Below are 5,510 nucleotides of genomic sequence, written 5' to 3'. Positions count from 1 at the left end.
AGGTGATACAAATCCAGGGACGTACTCCCATTTCCAAAATGACATTTTTTAAATGGAGAAATAAAACTGGAGAAATAAAATGGAGAAATAAAGCTCACTCAGAAGAGATGGTGAGACATGCATCTCCGAAGAACGGGGCTGAAAAAGCAAGGTAAGGAAAGGCAAGTGGAGAGATGCCCTTTGTTTATTTTGTGGGTCAGGAAGGATTTGGGGGCTCTCTAGGAGAAAATCTTGCTGCCAGGACTTAGTTGCCACCTTCACTGGAAAGTCAAGGACTAAACAGGCTGCAAAGATCGAGTGAATTTGCTCACAAGGAAGCATGCTTTGCTTTATCTGCACAGAGATAAGACTTGGCTGCTGCCCGTCACAAACAGCCCCACAGCCCATCCCACTGCAAAGCAGCAGGGAGGCAGGATGGCAGCTCATCTTGCATGGCCTTTTCCAGTGATTAATTAACCCGGGCTGAATGCATATTCTCAGCGGCTGCATTTGGGCAGCGCTGACGGAGAGCTACCACGAGCTGGAACTACAGAAATGTGCATGCTGAGTGAGCAGCTGGATGATGGAGGAGCCTCCACCTCACCTTGCAGTGGACAGAGAGAAAATGCATTTTGATTATGCAAACCACATGCACGTTTTTCACATGTAAGGGAAGAAAAATAGGACTGTGCCTTGTCTTTTTGTGAAATCATCACTCGGTTTGAAATCTATGGATTCCCAGGCTGGATGTGGCTCTGGGCAGCCTGGTCTGGTGGTTGGCGACCCTGCACATAGCAGGGGGTTGAAACTCTATGATCATTGTGGTCCTTTTCAACCCAGGCCATTCTATTATCTATGGATAAATAACAACATTATCAGGCAAATTTAAGTGTGTTGAACGTTGTCAGCTTCACCTACCTTTCCAGAGAAACAACACCTGCCTTTCCAGAGAAACACAGCGGTGCCATCAGGAAGCACTCAGCTCTATTTTTAGTGTGGCTCTGTGAGAGAGGGCCTGTGGGAGGGCATCTTCCAAAGGAATGCAGACCATATCTGTTAGGAGGAATTAATCCTTAGGAAACCATTGCCCGCTCTCACCAATGACCAGGGGATATTTTTCTCTCTGGGCTGGAGTTTATACACAGAGGGCCGCGTGCGCCGAAAGAAAATCATGACTCATTGAATTTAAGGAACTGTTCACTGAAGCCAAATCTTCCAGCGCTCCTCCCTCTCCCTTGGCTGGCTGTCCCCTGGGCACACCAACCCTCTATCAGCGGTCACAGCAGTCACAAAGTCCTTTTCATTTCCTCTGAATCGGAGAAGTCAGGCTTTGTCAGGACTGCGATTCCACACAGCTCTCGTGTGTGTGTGAGAGGATGCTGGCATGCTAAGCTCAGCTCATTTCTGTGCTCTGTGATTCTGCAGTGCTGTGCTCCCTCCAGCTCGGCACATCTGGCAGCAGGCTGGGCTCCTTATCTCTGCCCCCAAACCCCGCTGTGTTGGGCACAGCATCATCACAGTGTCGTGTCTGTCACATGGCTGCAACATCTTCCCCAAGGGCAATCATTGTGTGAATGAGCATTGTCCTAAAAGTGGTCGCTCTTCCCTCAACTACCTACAGATACATGAGCTGATGCCTATCCAGGCTGGAATATTTTGCTAGTGTCAAAACCCACATAAACTCACATTCTACCTGTGTATGAAGTACTCTTAGCAGCATCACCTATGGGGAAAAATAACAAGAAGAGAAAGGCATCAATACCCTATCAACAAACAGTTGTACATAAAGTTTGTGCATTTTCTGTTAAATGCATCTCCCTCTCTTTATTGTGACTCAAAAACGTTTGACCCCGCAGACAGCATTCACCAGTCTGTATGAAGCAGTGACTTCAGAAATGTTGCTGTCTCCCTGCACGTGGGAGACATGTTGGGATGTCATGGGAGACATGACTGGGATGGAGCTCTGTGATGCTGTGCAGACGGGCCTGCAAAGCCTGTCACAAAGTTATCGCTGAGCAAAATAAATAAGCAAAAGCTGCAACTGGTGTTGGCCTCAGATTTTAAAACACTGAATGACTTTTTATGGAAGGCATTTCCATTTATCAGCTTCACAGGGCATGCGGTGGGGGTCAGGTTGGCCACTCATCCACAGCATGAACCTATATTTCTAATTTTGCATCCTGCTTGTTGAATCTTGCCTGCAGTTGCAAGGTCTTTAAGGAAAGACTTATATTTTCCTATGTGTCTGCAAAATGCCTGCCACAGTGCCCGTGCTCTCGAGATGCCACTGTAATAATAATAATTATTATTACCATGAGCGTAATTCCCATTGAGAGCTGCATGCAGCAAGGCAGCCAAGAGCCCTGCCATGAGCAGTTTTATAGCCTGCTGTCTAATTACTGGCATAGTGAGGGTGCAAGAAGATTGGCCACAGAGGGAGAGGAGGGAAGAGCTCTTCTGGGAATCAGACAAGAGTTTGAGCTGGAAGGTACACCAAAGGTCAACTTGTCCTACTCCCCTGCAATGAACAGGGACACCTACAGCTCCATCAGGTGCTCAGAGCCCCATCCAGCCTGACCTTGAGTGGATGGGGCACTCACCATCCCCAGGGATGGGACATCCATCATCTCTCTGGGCAAGCCGTGCCAGTGCCTCACCACCCTTATAGTAAAATACTTTCTCCATATACCCAATCTAAATCTCCTCTCTTGTAGTCTGAAATCATTTTCCCTTGTCCTTTCACAACAGACTCTGCTAAACAGTCAGTCCCCTTCCTTTCTACAGCCCCCCTACATACTGAAAGGCTGCTGTCAGGTGTCCCTGGAACCTTCTCTCCTCCAGGCTGAAGAGCCCTAGATCTATCAGCCTGTGAAAACACGAGTGTTTTACAAGGTAGACTTGCTCTCCTTGCCCATGCTTACTTAACAAAGATGCTATGACTAAATATCCTCAAGGTATTGCCTCAGACATCCCTGTTTTCTTCTGTTGTGGAAGTTTGGGTGGACTTTGAGGTCCTTCTGTGTTTCTGTGGGATGTCTGCAGGCCAGAGGAGCACTTGAGATGCTCCAAAGCAGTGACAAAAATCACAGAGTGGCCAACACACACAGAACACGAAGCCTGGGACAGGGCTGTGCTGGGAACAGGCTGCACAGGTGCTAAGGGCACATGCAGAAAGTTGGATGTATCCCGAAACCCTCTGATTTATGGCCCGGCTCCAAGCCATCTGCCTAGCACACAGCTGAGAAATCTCACATGGAAACAGAGCAGCCTTAGGCCTGGGACAAAAGGGACCATCCAGGCCATAAATAAAGCACTGCGGTTTTGCAGGGAACCAAGCTACTTATTGCATTTAGAACTGAGCCGGGAGGGAGCTGGTTCTTGTTGTTGTATTTGGTTTATGTATTTTCTTTTTTTAATGGGAAAAAACAGCAATTTTGGAATTTGTTTTCCACTTTGAGGCAGGTAATAAATTTGTCATGCATTGCAGTTCTAAAATTGCCTAATTTCAGGCAGATCAAAGTGCTTGGTTTCCATGAAATCAGCCTCGAAGATCATACAATGTACCTATTGCACTTTTGTATGAGACTGAAAGAAATTCAACCCAAACATTTCAGAATGGAAATTAAAATTGTTCTTTCTTGATTTTCTTTCAGTTTCTCCATAGAAATGAAATCTTGTCCAACTTAGATCAGTTCTCCAAGAGAATTAATTTCTCAGCACATGGCCTTTCCATAGAGGACACCGGTCACGAGGTGACCCATCCTTGCTGATGGATAGAAGCGTGTCCCAGTAGGGTCAGCATTTGCACTGGGAACCGGTGGCAAAAGCCCAGCCTGCAGCTGCAGCTGATGATGAGATGCTAAAAAGCAGCCTAAAAACTAACCACTGATCGGGGCGAGGAGGACCAGCTGCTGTATCGCTGCCTCAATCAGTGACGAGCATGGCACTGGCTGGGAGGACTTCTCCTTCATTAGGAGCTGTGCTCTGACTCACGGGTTGTTGCGTCTGAGCAAATACAATCTGTTGACTTAACGCTGGTGCAGGTGCCGGGCTGCACCTTGACCCGCTTGTAATCAGGCAGAGCAGCAGGACACCCCATAAAGGCATATGAAAATCCAGCAGCTGTAAGAAGCTGAGGGGTTTTCTCGTGGGTGTGGGTGCTCAGTTCTCCCTCACTTCCCCACCGCAGTGGTCAGGCAGAAGGAAACACGAGCAACACCTCTCCTGCAAGGAAAAAAACCCAAAACAAACAGCTTCACATCATCTGTGCACCATGAGTGGACATCCCGAGCAGATGTGTTATTTAAGGAGCATTTCAGAGAGCACAGAGTGGCTTTCCTAGGGCCTTGCACCCCTGGCTCTGCAGCCACCTAACCACACCTCCGGGTGCCCCGTGATGGTGCTCAGCAAAAGCAACTGGCCTGGCTGGGCTCCTGTGGCTTGTTTACCAGTATTAAACCGAAGCAGGGATATCTAGCCATGCAGCACCCAGGGGACGGCGTCAGCGTGGTGGCTGTGGTGGGGATGCAGCCATACCAGGCACCATCACCACTGCGCTGGCGGCCCTCACCGTGGGAAAGCCTTTGATGTAACCAGAGCTCCGGGGCTGCGTTTCCACGCCGGTACCTGATCTCATAAACATCAGCGATGGCGCGGCCGCCGCGCACGCAGAAACCACATCCTGTCACCCGCTTGGCAATCGGCGGGGCCATCTCTGCGGCCGGGACGTGGAGGAGTTGCGACACTCATCTGAGTGCTGCAAGCAGGAGCGGTTCCCGTCAGGTCGAGAGGTCAGCATTTTGCACCCTGTGAGCCCGTGGGCTGGTGAAAGCCCATCCGTGTGCAGCCGGGGTTTGAGAGAGCCTATGTGCATCGGTTGATTTTTGCCAGCAATTCTCCTTCTGCAGGAACACGGAGCTGACTTTATAATTCATGCATGCCTGGGAAGTGCAATCCAGTCCCGCTGGAGTAGCAAGCTCAGTGGGGGTTTCTTTATTTAAAGCAGTGCATGCAGTAGCATGGAAAAAAAAGCAAATCTATCAGAAACCATAAGTCTTAATCCTGAAACGGCTTTGCTTTTTGTGAAAGACGGTCTGGAGAATCTGCTTTTACAATGTGGCTTCCACAGAGCCTTGGCTTAACGTTTCAATCCCCACAGAACTATATTATAGCATAATAATTAAAACATTTACAAAATGAAGATAATCTATGGCTGATCCAAGTTTCTATGGAAATTTGGAGGCTATGGTGTATGCAGCTGTTCCCATCTAATGCAAAGGTTGGCTGTAGCTCTGCTTCTGAGCACATTCGTAACTTAGGGGATAATTTATCCTCTCTGTTTACACAGTTCTCAGCTTGCACAGCCCTCGAACCTTTTCTGTGGTTCCCAAGCAAAAGGCTGCCTTGCCCTCCCCTCTCAACCTGAGCAATGCCAACAAAACTCCTCTACTGAGAGATATGTGTGCTCACATGGGTGCTCTGTTGGAGATACGTCAGAGCAACTCAGAAGAGACACGGAGATGTGTGCACTC

At 48.5% G+C, this 5,510-nt stretch overlaps 1 non-coding gene across 1 annotated transcript; it reads right to left on the bottom strand.

Annotated features, from left to right (window-relative positions):
- Positions 1-4,477: 4,477 nt before the first annotated feature.
- On the bottom strand, positions 4,478-4,540 carry MIR7467 (microRNA 7467). Its single transcript, NR_105635.2, has one exon. It is a non-coding gene; the product is annotated as a microRNA 7467 (primary transcript).
- Positions 4,541-5,510: the final 970 nt, after the last annotated feature.

This window comes from Gallus gallus, chromosome 4 (genome assembly GCF_016699485.2).
Source record: "Gallus gallus isolate bGalGal1 chromosome 4, bGalGal1.mat.broiler.GRCg7b, whole genome shotgun sequence".
In the NCBI taxonomy this organism is placed as follows: Eukaryota; Metazoa; Chordata; class Aves; order Galliformes; family Phasianidae; genus Gallus; species Gallus gallus.
Note: the sequence above shows the minus strand (reverse complement) of the source record. Positions and strands in the feature narration are given on the sequence as shown.